Source organism: Peromyscus maniculatus, chromosome 12 (assembly GCF_049852395.1).
Source record: "Peromyscus maniculatus bairdii isolate BWxNUB_F1_BW_parent chromosome 12, HU_Pman_BW_mat_3.1, whole genome shotgun sequence".
Taxonomy (NCBI): domain Eukaryota; kingdom Metazoa; phylum Chordata; class Mammalia; order Rodentia; family Cricetidae; genus Peromyscus; species Peromyscus maniculatus.
The window spans coordinates 33,280,822-33,295,223 of record NC_134863.1 but is presented as its reverse complement, the minus strand read 5'-3'; the positions used below and the strand labels follow the sequence as shown (position 1 = coordinate 33,295,223).

At 42.3% G+C, this 14,402-nt stretch overlaps 1 long non-coding RNA gene across 1 annotated transcript in view; it reads left to right on the top strand.

Moving 5' to 3' along the window:
- Nucleotides 1–14,051, top strand: part of LOC143268002 (uncharacterized) — a 77,099-nt gene extending 63,048 nt beyond the window's left edge. The window contains exon 3 of the long non-coding RNA XR_013043588.1: nt 14,038–14,051. This is a non-coding gene — a long non-coding RNA (uncharacterized LOC143268002). The remainder of the gene's footprint in view (nt 1–14,037) is intronic.
- Nucleotides 14,052–14,402: the final 351 nt, after the last annotated feature.

Sequence of the window (14,402 nt, the reverse complement as noted above, 5' to 3'; positions counted from 1 at the left end):
TAATGTGAATGGCTGAATGATGATACTGTCTTCAGCTACTAATTCATAAAGCAAATTTAATCTGTCACCATAATATGCATAGAGTGATGAAAATATTTTTAGTTGTACAAGTACATTGTAAAGTGAGATGTATCAAGTACATGCATACAAACAACTACTATGTATGATGTCAATCAGAGTCCACTACTGGAATTTATAGTCCGGTGTCTTGGGACAGCCACCTTGGTACTACCTGGAAGCTCACTGATGACGCAGACCTACTGACTCAGGATCTGCCTGATTCAGTTGAAAATCACTCATGTTGAGAAGCACTCATCCTGGGAATTTCCCAGGAACTCCCTCAAAGAACACCATTCTCAGGTCCAGAGATCTGATAGAGCCTTGATTCCTATAAGCAGGTGAGCCAGTAGTCAGTAGGATGGCAAGCAGGCATGGAAAAAGAAGCCCAAGGCAGGTCACCAACATGACATTCTGTTTCATTATGATGAGGTTTTTCCTTCTTATTTATTCTTCTTTCATACAATGCATCCCAACCACAATTTCCCCTCCTTCCACTCCTTCCACTTCCCATGAGAAAGAAGCAGGTCTCCCAGGGATATTAACCAAACACAGAATAACAAGATCCAATAAGACTAGACACAAACCCTCATATCAAGGCTAGGTGAGGCAACCCAGTAGGAGAAGAAGGTGTCCCAAGAGCAGGCAAAAGAGTCAGAGACACCTCCACTCCCACTATTAAGAGTCCCAAAAACCCCAAGCTAAACAACCGCAACATATATGCAGAGGACCTAGAGCAGATCCATGCAGGCTCTGTGACTGTCATTTCATTTTATCAGTGGTTTATTTTGGCTTATAATTTCCATTCCAAAACAGTCCACAGAAACCAGAATTTTCTTTTAAAAGGTAGACTGTAAAAATTCTAATCCCCACCCACCTTTCTGAACCCCCCCTTACCTAAGGATAAGCCACAGGAAGTCCTCATTCCAAAGGGGTCCTTCCCTGCAACCCGGAAGGAAGGGGCCTACACGGAGACCAGGAAGAAGGCTGATACAAGCAGGCCTTGCTGGGTATCTATGCCGAGTCTGGTAGCATAGGGCTATACTTACTTTGACCGTGGCCATGCAGTAGTATATGTGTGACTCTAACATTCAAGGAGAAGGATGGACAAAGTTTATAGAGATCTAAATAGCTGAATATCTGAAGGCTCAGAAGAAGGTAGCAATAACTCATCAACATACTGGGAGGGTGACACACTCAAGCTCCTGGGGACAGACGATCCTGTGCTCACAAGGCTTCCTGGTCCTGTCTTGTGTTTCTCTTCATCTGGTTGCATGTTGTTAGCTAGAAAATACCTTTTCTTCAATTTACAGTGGGACAAAAGAAAAATATTCCTTTGTAATAAACCAATACATGGAAGAACGGTGTTTCTCCAAGTTCTCTGAGCAGCTCTAGCCAAATAATCAGACTTGAGGGCATAGAAGATAAAGAGTAGGAAAGGGAGAAAAGATACATCACACTGATATATTTACTTTCATTCCATGGTAGGCATCACTTTTCCATGACAAATGCAACTTTCATGAGAGCCTTGACCGTACAGAATAGAATAAGAATGACAGAGGGGTGGATAGAAGGTCTTGAGAGATATCTCATTAGGTAACAACCCATGGTGTTCAAGCATGAGGACCTGAGTTTAGTTACTAGCACATGTCAAAAGCCCTGCATGGTCACATGCATGCCTGTAACCCCAGTGCTGTGTGGGATGAAGACATGAGAATCACTGGGGCTTGCTGGCCCCCCATCTAGTTCCAGGTACAATAAGAGACCCTGTCTCAAGGAAATAAGGCAGAGAGTGCACACATAGGCATGGACACTCTCATATACACATGAGCATATACCTCACAAACATATATCATACACACACACACATACATATATTCATATACAGAAAAAAAAGTAAGCAGAAAATTCTTTGAAGGGAATGGGCACTGACTATAGACAAATTTCTAAATAGTCTTATTAAATAAAAAAAAAAAACCATGGAACCAAATATAGGGGTGAAAGCCTTAGAGATCAGGGAAATAGTGATAGCCACCAACCTTACCTCTCCAGCTCTGCAGCTACCAAAAGTGAGTTACTTCCTGTCTAACCTGTGCCTTTTTTGCCTTGCCTTTCTGCCCTCTCATTGGCTCTTAGCTCAGCTACCTCACTTCTTTGTTAGTGCCTGTCTATACAGACCTCCAAGTCTCTATGGTTGGTACTGGGATTAAAGGCATGTGTCACCACGCTTGATTGTTCCCTAGTATGTCCTTGAACACACAGAGACCCTGCTTTCCACGTGATTGGATTAAGGACATGTGCTAGCACTGCCTGACTTCTATGTTACTTAAAAATGGCTGGCTTTTTCCCCCTTGATCTCCAGGCACAATTTATTTATTAACATACAAATAAAATATCACCACATTTCAGCACAACTAAACTATCACCACAACTGACCACAATAATTTGGAAAACAATGATGTAGGTAAGGAGATAAAGGGAAAATGTATGAGTTATTGGAAAATCTTTTTGAAGTTAGTTGGTCAGAAGTCCTGAAAGTCTAGACTTACAATGACTTCTAAAATGGGCACAATCTTGAGGTCTGAGCTCTCAACACCAGGTAGACAGTATCGCATCTTAATTAAATTCGAAGACTGCCAGCTGTATCTCTTACAGAGCTGCTTTTGAGGTTGCAGAAGCCTTGTGTGTAGGTTGTGGTGTGAGAATGGATGAAAGCAAATGCCCGATTGTTTCCTTAAACACACTAAGGATAGATCAGTGGGGGATTCTGGGTAGGCTGTCAATAACTTCTGGTTTCCACACTCATAACCATCCTCAGAGATGCATGCTATACACTTGTGTAGTCTCCTACAAGATCGCTTGTGTGATCCTAGCCATGGAATCATAGCTAAGCTTTTGAACACTTAAAAGTTACAGGTGAACTGAGCACATTGCACACACTGCTTTCTGGATGAGAGGAGGGGGCTTTTCTCACACAAAGGGGCTTCTCAGAAGTCCTTTTGTCCTTGACTTAAAATAAAAATAAAACAAAGAAAGCATATCCTGTCCAGGCAGTGGTGGTGCACATCTTTAATCACAGGTAGAGGCAGGTGGATCTCTGAGTTCGAGGGCAGCCTGGTCTACAGAGCAAATTCTGGACCAGTCAGGGGTATACAGAGAAACCCTGTCTCGAAACAAGCAAGCACGCAAACAAACAAACAAAAAAACACACCTGGACAAGTACTATACTCTCTAATATATGCATATGTGTATAGAACTTTTCAATCTACTTCCACACAAACATACTTAATTTTAAAATGGGTAGACTGATATTTATGCCAGGCCTAATTCATGTCAGTATTTATGACTTCATTACACTTTTTAGTGGCCTCACCAATACCCTGTTTTTTCACTCAACTTCTTTCTGTGTTTTCTTGGATTGCTTCTCCCTTCTGGAAGGCTCTCTTGCTATTCTAATGTCTGGTATATATACCTGGTAAACAGAGAAGGACTGAAGGCTGAGGTCTATGTAGAAGAATATCTGGTCTAATGGGAGAAAGCTTAGAATTTATAATCAGAAGTCTATTTCAGGTTCCTTCAGAGGACTGCTGAAATTCCTGTCAGGGGTGTCTTGACTGCCTGGAAATTGGATGTCATTGAGGATTTTTTTTGCCCTCTCTTGTTGCCTTGGCAACAGGTTGGTGATGCAGCAGCTGAAATCCACTGTCTCCCTGGAGATGCTGGTGTGGGCAGGTGGCAAACCACTGGTAATGGCTGCAGTGAATACCAAACTCGACCGAATCTTTTCATTTCAGCCCTCTCAAGTGAATTATAGGAAGGTACCTAGATAACAGAAGAGGGGCTTTACAATATACTTATTGACAGAATCATCAGTGAGGGAAGTGTTCTTTGAGCTTTTTTGAAATGGCTTCCCTGTGCACATACCACTAAACAGGGAGTCCTAACATGCACACGTTTCAAGTAATTACATACAACAATTCTGTGCTAAAGTACTATACTGAAAAAAGTGTTCTGGGTTAATATAAATTCTGAGAGAAGGGGGAAAGGGGTCAGGGGTCAGCATCCTTTGCTCTGGACTTATGTCAGACATATGGTCATTTTTTGGCAGACACATTTAACAATCCCTCTCCATGCTTCCAATGAATTTGTGAAACAATTCTTGCCTGCAATTTGCAAAGAAAGCATGTAGGGACTGCAAATACACCTCATCTGTCTGTGTTCTTGCCTGTTACACTTAAGAAAGGGGTAACCAGGGGAAAAAATAGGTGAGCTGGGAGGAAAGAACCAAAATGAAACTGAGGGTACAGACAGACAGAGCTGTTAAATACAGACGGCATGACAGCTGGGAGACATATGGACCTTACACCAAAGGGTAGAGAGTTCAAACACTCAGGACTTTGTATAAACATGACGACCAGACGATAGTCAAGTAATAAAACCAGAAGGAGTTTAGTGCAACAGGTGAGCGGGGAGGCCAGAATCATGCAGATTCATTTCAAAGGCATATTTGAAAACAGAGCCACTTTTTAAAAACATCATTGAATCTGACCATTTGTTGGATTTACATGGAGAATAAATCCATATAAAGGATGACTGTGAATGTATTTCACCTGAAGGATACACAGAGGCAAAGACAACTAAGAAACGGCCAGGATGAGAGTTGCGTTGTCTCTGGATCACAGATGGGCAAGGCTATGGCAAAGAAGACAGGGAGGGGAAAATGAGGATGTCACTGGATAGAAGTGCTGGTCATATACTCTCCAAGCAAATAAAGTCCCAATTGTAGGCATCTCAACCAAAGAAAATGCAGCCAACACATACGCTCGATCTATAATAATATCCTGCCTCATTCTAAGAATCATGGTGAAAACTTATGAATTTTGCATTACCTACATTATCACTTGCAAGTCTTCTGAGTGTCACGTTCCTTGTGAAGTCCAGAAAAGAAATGCTCAGGTAACTTGGTTTTCATCCTTTTGCTGCTAACAATCTGTTCAAGTACTAAAGAATAAATATCTTGGGGGAAAGACTTTTTTTTTTTTGTACAGCGTTTTTAAAGAACACACACACTGACCTCACCTTTTGATCCCCCCACTGACATGAACAGCACAGCTCACATAAATCAAAGTGGTTGCTTGGAGTTAAGGCCAGAATGCAAGATGCCAGAATATGAGGAATAAGAAAGGGAGGTGGATCCTCTCATGGATGCAGTAACTGGCTCATGGCACTGGCTTCACAGTGAGGTGGACCACATTAGAAGAACACAGAAACAAAATAAAGGCAGAGATGCTGGGCTTAATCCAGCTTTTAGTTACCTTGCTCCTGCATGTCGCTCACTCACACTCATCTCAGTACATTGAAGGTAGGCTGACATGCTTGATGTCCATCTCCCGAACATAGTCACGTTGCTTCAAATAATTTCTTGCATTCCCAGCATCACTTTTCTTTTTGATTTCTGGAGATAGTGGCTTGACCTAATTTAGGGGCATCCTTTCAGAGTAAGACTCTGGCCTATGAGTCTAATTACAACAGATACCTTCCCATGATGGTTAATCTTAGTTGCTAGCTTGACAGCAGATATGTGTCTAAGAGACTGGGAAATCCTATTTCTTGGTGGTGTCTTTGAAGACCTTTATGTGGGGGAGAAGACCCACCTGAATATGGATGGCATCACCCCATAGGCTACCCAGGGGAAATGAGAAGAAAAGGAAGAAGCCAGTTGGAGAAGGCATTCTCCTCCTCTGCACTGACTGGTGGGCTGGCAGGATGTGAACTACTCTATTCTGCCACACCCTCCCCACCATGGTGGCTAAAACCTGTGAAACTGACTCTGCACAAATCCTTCTCCTTGTAAATTGTTTCTCTCAGGACTTTGGCCACAATGATAAAAAGCTAACTAACCTATCATTGAAAAAGAACAATTGTCTTTTAAATCAAATGAAGGCTCTTTGCATAATCCAAACTACCTTTTATAAATGTGGCCTGTTTCTGAATTTGTTTCTTCCTATACATCTATCGTTATCTCATTCACTAACCCAGTGACCTATATGGAGTTTGTTGAAAGGGAATCACTCTAGACTCAGAGTGGTCAGGTGTGTTTTTACAAAAAGCTGAGGCCAGCATCTTGAGATGGTCCTAAGCCTTAGCAGAAGCAGTGTGTGATGACAGAGCTTGACATTCATCCCAGCAGAACAGGGCATAGCCTGTAGGATGATGAGTCAGGAATTCGAAACTTCTATGAGACATTAGAAATGAATTCTGGGCACTCAATCACAAAGGAAGGACACAGCATAGGTGATGCTTATGAGCTCAACAGGTCTTGGCCAGAAACCCAGGCAGAAAACAGGCATTCAGAACCAAACAGATGGGCAGTCTGAGATGGGGTGAGGAAGCCATCAGTCTTTTGGGGTCATAGCAGAGTTGCTCTTCATGGGAATTTCTCAGAAATTTTGGTTAGAAGAAAATCCCTAGGCAAGCACCTCAGAGCAGGCAGGCTTAAGGAGGCCATTCACATGATTGGAGAGAAAGAAAGAACAGCAGTGGAAGACAGATGCACTCACTCAGTGCCTGTTTGGTGAGCTAACTGTGATACATCACCAAGATCAGACAGCATCCATCTGGAAATGTTTAAGACATTTGGGGTTATGGCTCTAGGACTCATGTCTAAAACAACTTGTGTGGAAAATCATGGTTGTGAGATTATTTTCCCCACTGCTCAAGATCCTCTTTACCTCTGGAGGAAAACAATCCACACCCCAAAATAACCTTACAGATCCACCTGGCCTCTTGCAAACTTGTATATGTTCAACCTCAAAGAAACTCTCTGGGAAGAGATGCTCGCAAATGAGAACTGCAGGGGGTCGATGCGAGACACATCCAGATGTGCACACTGACTTCAGGCTGCACTACTGCCAGAGGTTGCATGTAGATGTAACCAATCGTCTTATTAAAATAAGAAACACAGAGCCAATGTAAAAGAGAAAGCCGAGAGGTCAGAGCTCAGAGATAAAATCTTACCTCCTGCAGTGCTCCTAACTTCCCCGAGAGAGAGCTACTTCCTGTTTGTCTGTGTTTAAATAGTTTTTCTGTTCTGCCTTCTCATTGGTTGTAAACCCAACCACATGACTGCCTCATCACTGCCTGTAAATACCACCCTCCAGGTCTTAAAGGCGTATGTCTCCAATACTGGCTGTATCCCGGAACACACAGAAATCTACCTAGCTCTTCTAACCACCACGCTCTTGCTATAGCTCTAATAGCTCTGACCCCAGGGCAACTTTATTTATTAACATAAAATTAAAATCACATTTCAGTACAAATAAAATATCACCATAGTTGCAGAACCCCAGGATATAGAGTTAGGGGCAGGGGGATTTAAGGGCAGAAGCTAGGTCATGTGGAAGTACTTGAGTACAGAGCTTGTCCCACGAATAGCTAGATGCTTAGCTCTCTCCCAGGCTTATTAATTTAGACACGATTTGCACCTTCAGCTTCTCTTTCCTAAAGCTCAAGTTGACTTTACGCTTGAAATGGGTGGATGAGCACATTCTGTGTGGGAAAGACTCCATGGAGGAAGTGAAAACAAATGAAAGACAAGGTATCAATTCCAAGCCAGACCAGTAGCTGAAGAGATGGCTCAGTGGTTTAGAACACTGTTCTTCCAAAGGACCTGGGTTTGATTCCCAGCACCCACGTGTCAGCTTTCAGCTATCTGTATCTCTAGTCCCAGGGGATCCAATACCCTCTTCTGGCCTCTGTGGCCACCAGGCACACTTATGGTGCATTGTTATATATGGAGGCAAAACATCCATACACATAAAAGTTACAGACAGACCCCTAAACCTTCCATAAGGAAGGAGAGAGCAGGGTGAAAATGTTGACGAGTGTTCAGTCTTGGAGTTGGAGGAATACTGTAACACATGAAGCATCTGCGATATTTTTGTGTGCCAACTCTCTAATGCTTTTAGTGTGTCTTCCTCCCGTGGAAGACTACATTTGGCCTTGAACCCAATTAGTAAAATTTGCTTGTTTTGCTGTTTTTACACTATGTCCAAGCTGACAAACCAACTCAGTTTCAATTACCTAAAGAAATCTTTAATTTTTTTCCTATTCACTTATTTATAAGGAGAAGGAAATGTGCATGGCCATGGAACACGTGTGGAGGTCATGATACAACTCGCAGGCATTGGTTCTCTCTTTCCAACATGTGGGTCCCAGGGATTGAACCCTGGTTGGGAGGCTTCACCACAAGTATTTTCTGCCCACTGAGTCATCTTGTTGGCCCCCAAAGTTAAATTTTAACATAATGTTAAAGGAGTGCAACTTTTTAGAAGCAGGAGATACGCAGAGGATTAATTATTAAACTATACTTTTTCTAAGCCTTCAATGAGCTGACATGATTTTCTGATTTATGAGAGAAGAGACTTAACTTTTAAGTCCTTTTGGTCAACAACACCAGAATTTTTAAATACCTTTGCACTTACAGAAATGTTAAGGAGGGATGTGTGTGTTGTTCTTCTGAAAAACAAATTCTGCAAAGGGAGCTCTCATCTAAATGCTGATGCTTCTCAGTGAGAAGCCAGGAGTGAATTGTAATGTGATTCCAAGCCAGAGAAATATTGCTTCACAGGCTCCTCAGAGGCCAGGCCAGGGTTGAGAGTATATTTATTCTCTCTGTAGAGGTTTGGACTATATCACATCCAGATTGTTTATTCTTGCTTATATACTGGTGAGTGTTTATGTGAGGGTCTACATTTGATATATGTGTGTGTGCCCTTGGGATCTCTATCCAGATCACTTATCTGAGTTCTAGAATGTGGGAAGAACTACAGACTGGAGACTTAAAAACAGAAATGTTCAAGGAGATAGATAACTATTGAAAGCCAATGGTAACTCCTGCTATTAAGGAATCTGAGGCAGGAGGATCACAAGTTTAAGACCTTCCTGGGCTGTGAAATAAACTTACCTTGTTTGAGACCCTATATTCAAGTAATTTTAAAAACAAGTAACCAAACAAACAAGAACAAGTTCCAAAAGGCTACATATAATATGTTTTCCCTTGCATGGAAGGCTGAGAATCGGCAGATCTATAAAATAGCACGTACTAGGAAACATGGTGGGGGAAAAAACAGGAAATGACTTCACAGGAAGTGGCTTCAGAGGAATTCAACAATTAAATTGTGACTATGCTTCTGCAATTTGGTTCATATATTGAAAAGAACAAACTGCATGATTTGAACCAGCTAATTGTAGAAACTGTGAATTAAATCTTCATTTTTAAAGCATATATGGCTCAGAATTTGAGAAATGTACTTGAATTGATACAAACTGCTGTGATGCACTGAGTAGCAGTCTGGGCACTGAAAACAGACTTTCTGGACTCAACCATCAATCCTGACTTTTAATAGCTATGACAGAGGACAAGTCAGTTCACTCTTATGTGCCTCAATTTTCTCATCTATAAATAGGGAAAATAATTGTATGCAATTACAAGCGCGGGTGTGCGTGTGCGCGTGCGTGTGTGCGCGTGCGTGTGTGCACGTGCGTGCGTGCATGCGTGCGTGCGTGTGTGTGTGTGTGTGTGTGTGTGTGTGTGTATGTGTGGAAGTCAGAGGACAATGTGTAGGAGCCAGTCCTTTTCTTCTACCATGTGGTTCTGGGGAATGGAACTCAAGCTATCAAGCTTGGTGGCAGGTGCCTTTACCAATGAGCTGTTTCACGGGTCCAGTGAGATCTTTTTTAAAAAATTAAACAAATTTATAATACAAGAGCTCTGAACAGTGCTTGACACTTAGTTGGTACCATAGGAAACATTTGCTATTGATCTAATTGCCATCTTTACTGAAATGTTACCTCGGTGTCTGAGAACAAGGTCACACTCCGGCACTAGAAGGTGATAATTCTCTTAGAGTTGCTATTGCCACTGGCAGTCATCTTGGCAAACTGCTGACCTCTGGAAAGGTAATAGAATCTGGGGAAGTAGGGCATAACTCCTTATCAAGTCCAGCTCCTTCTGTCTGAGCCATGTGGCTGTTGGCACCAACATTCTGTCAATTATAGACTTATTTGAACAGCATCCAGTTGATAGAGTTATATTAGCGCTTACCTAGACAAAGACCTGAAAACCAAGGGTGGATAGTGATACAGATTACCAAGGATCTTCTAACAAGACTAGAAATGTGCCCTGGGTGACCTTTGAGCTATGGAAATAGGCACATCACATCCAGAAGCAGTTGTGTTTTTGTTATTCTCTTTTTTGTGAATGAGCTTCCATGAAAATCCTATAAAATGATACAGACTGGACTCGACACTCTGTCACAGGAAATGAAGAGGAGAGTGCATGATATTTCCAATGGTGTGCTACACAGGATGGCAGCCTCTGGCAGAGAGCCATAGCATCACAAAGCAAGACCAGCAAGAGGTAATAGGTCATTTGATAGACACCAGCAAATCCAAAACACTAATGACAAGGGTAAGAGGCCCAGCATAATAGAGGAACCTAGATGAACACTACTGTCCATCCAGATGAGAAGAGAATAAGGTCATAAAGTGAGGGAATGATATCCACTACCCAAGTAAGAGTGACTTAGGACCGTCATGGACTGGGATCTTAGGTTACTGTGACCTAGAGCATGCTTTTAGACTTAATGAGGCTTAATGTTTACTTACTGTGCATCAAACTCCATCACAGCCAAAGTATTAACTGAGTCTAAAGCATCTCAAATCATTTCCACATCATCATCCACATGAAGAAGCTTCCTGGATCCTCTAAGGTCATGTCTCCCCAGCAACATCCTGTGTTTGCTTTTATATGTGTTCCAGTTTTCAGTCCCAAACAATGAGTCATGGGCTCCTTGAATACAAGGATGTGATGTTTTAAAATGTTGTCTTCCCTTTTCTTTATTTTTCCCTTTTTTTCTCTTTAATCTCTGGGTCCTTACTACTTCACCAAATTCTTTACACTTGTACCAAGCACTCAGGAAGTCTCTACTGAATGTGTGAACCATGAGTTGTGGATGATTTGTGTATGAAAGTATTATTGGTCAGTGTGATAGTTAATTGGACTGTCAACTTGATGAGGTTTAGAATTAGCATGGAAACAAGACTCTGGACATGCCTGTGAGGAATTATCTAGATGAGGTTGGTTGAGATGGGAAGATCTACCTTAAAAGTGAGGAATACCAATCCAATGGGCTGAAGTCCCAGCCTAAATAAAAGGGGGGAGGTAAGGTGAACATCAACATTCATTGCTCTTTTTCCTGACTGTGCACATAATGTGACCAGTTACCTTCTGCCCCTGAAGCCATATGCCTCTGGCATGAAGGACTATATTCCTGGAATTATAAACCAAGATAAAAATCTCCTTCCTTCTGTCCTGAAGTTGTTTCTGTCAGGCATTTTGTATGTAGCAACAAGGCAGATATCTAAAACAGTCAGATCCAGTCAGACCATGGATTTAATGTGAGATAAAAACCACATGTCTTCACTCCTGTCCCATCCTGAGATCTATGGAGCTTTCCATTCCAAAGTTCCCATCTCTACCCAGTTCAGCCCTTCCCCTTGTCTCCTCAATTCTCTTCCTGTAAGTCATTACTTTGTACCCCTCACAGTTCCTTTGTCCTTCTAAGAATCCCTCAGTTACAGTTAGTTTAGTTTTGTTTTGTGTTCTTACAAAACATCCATCCTCCTCATTTCTTAACAAACCCAGCACCTTTGTGTGTGTGTGTGTGTGTGTGTGTGTGTGTGTGTGTGTGTGTGTGTGTGTGTGTATACTTGGGTGTGAAGTCAATGTGTTTGTGCACATGCATGTACAGGTGTACACACTTGAGTTCACACTTGTGGGGGTGTGCATACACCAGTGTGAGAATGCTTGTGAAGATCAGAGACACAAGATTGGTGTCTTCCTCAATTTCTATACATCTTACTTTTGAGATAGGGTCTGTCACTGAACCTCTAGCTCATTGATTTACAGAGACTGGCTAGGAAGCCCATGGGATTCCCTGTTCCGAACTCCCTAGTGCTGGGACTAGGGGTGCGTGCCATTGTGCCCACTCTTTTACACAAGTGCTAGGAATCAAACCTAGGTCCTCATGCAAGCCCTTCACTGACTGAGGATGTCCTAGCCCCACACAGAACACTTGACCTCTTGTACTCTTCTGTCTCAGTTCGACTGGCCGATTGTTCTTTCAATTAACATCTCAATATAGATGGTTCTAAATCAGACACATTAATTTCTTCTCCTCTCTTTCCGTTTCTTCTCTCATGGGCAAACTGGGGGTGTAAGCTGGAGAGAACGAAAAGCTCAGCTGAGGCATTTAAGTTAGAAGCTGAACTGGAAAAGGATGATGATGCTCTGATAACAATCTATGATCCAGGGGCTCGGTGAGTGGCAGGTACAGAGTATAGTTTCTTAAGGAACCTTTAATTGGGTTTTAAGGCTGAAAAGTAATTGGCAGCATGTCTGAAATGAGTGAGTGCTGGTAGATTTTGTGTCTGGGAGAGCAAGATGTAGCTGACCCGGGGGACAAAGTATTCCCATTAGTTATTTTTCTCTCTATGGACACAAAATACAGGAGAAAAGCACATTAAAAAAACAGAGAAGGATTTGTTCTGGCTTACAGTCTGACAATACAGCGAGTCACCAGTCACATTGGGGAAGGCATGCCATTAGGAGAGTGAGGTCACAGGTCACATGGTGTCCATGTTCAGGGGACAGAGAGGCAGATGCTGATGCTTTGCTTTCTTTCTCCTTTTATTTAGTTCAGGGCCCTAGCCCACCGGCATGGTGGCACCCACACCCAGGTGTCTGTCTTCCTCAGTTAAGCCTTTCTGGAAATGGTCCTCATGGTCTGATCCGGAGGTATGTTTCCATGGTGATTTTAAATCCCATCACATTCACAATTTCTGTAATCCCAGCCTCCAGGTAAACACAAACAGCTAGATCCTGGGTGCTTGCTGGCCAGCCAGTCTAGATGAAACAGCGAAGTCTGGGTTCAATGAGACACCTGCTGCAGAAACTAAGGTCGAAAGCAATTGAGAAGGACATCGGATGTTGCCCCCTGGTCTCTACACACACGTGTACTGGCACACACACACACACACACACACACACACACACACACACACACACACACACACAGAAAGAGAGAGAAAGAGGCACACACATATCTGTCTGGGTCCCTGTGCTGTACATCAACTGGACAGAAGCTAAAGTTATTTTAGAAGGGATAGCCTCAGCTGAAGCTGAGAAAACGTCCTCCCTTGTGGTCAAGCCTTGAGCACCACTTTCTTGATCGATGATCGATGTGGGAGGACCCAGCTCACTGTGAGTGGTGCCACCACCCTGGGGATGGTGGTCCTGGGTTCTATAAGAAAGCAAGGCTGAGTAAGGAGGAAGTCAGTAAGCAGCAGTCCTCCAGGGCTTCTGCATTAGCTCCTTCCTCCAGGTTCCTGCCCTGTTTGAGTTCCTGCATTGACAGCCTTTGATGATGAACAGTGATGTGGAAGTGTAAGCCAAATAAACCCTTTCCTCTCCAACTTGCTTTTAGTCATGGTGTTTCAGCACAGCAACTAAAACCCTAAGACAGTCCCAGATACATCATTTATCATGTGTGTAATAGAAAGCTCTTAAGCTCCTTGAGATAATTTTTTGTCTAATCCATAAAATGAAAAAAATAATATCTCACTGGCAATAATAATATTTAAGTCAAATATTGGGCAATAAATTGATTTATGGCAAAAAATTGAAAAGGTATACGCCATAAAAGACAATGGCTATCTGGAAGAATTTAGGTTCAGCTTTTCAAAAGGCTAGATCCAGAGTTAGTAGAGTACATCTAACATTCTGTAATAACTACATGCCGATAACCTGGAAGAAACTGGGGATGAAAATCCACCAAGTCATCCAAAGAAATCTAAGAGCTGTGTAGTTACATTGTTTGGCTTTATAGTGTCTCAAATGTTGTATCGTTTCCTTAACAGGAGATGGATAAACCATAAAACAGAAAGATCATCAACTTATCCAAGTCACAGAGACCAATAGTATGCCTTGCTGAGAACGACATTTCCCAACTTACAACCATCCCTGGAGTCCTCCACTGTATTACAGAGCTTCCCTTCCTGTTGAAAAGAGGCATCTTCTTAGCCAAAACACCTCACCATCCCTAAGTTCCTACTTACTTTGTTGTTGTTATTTTTGCTTTGTTCCAATTTTAACAATTTCATTGAACGGGACCGGAATAATATTTGATCCCCAACTCATCTTTGCTATCCCCAGATGTTCTGCTCAAACTATACTTTGTTTGTCCTTGCATTGGAAACGACCGTTTTCTTTCTTCTAAAAACAG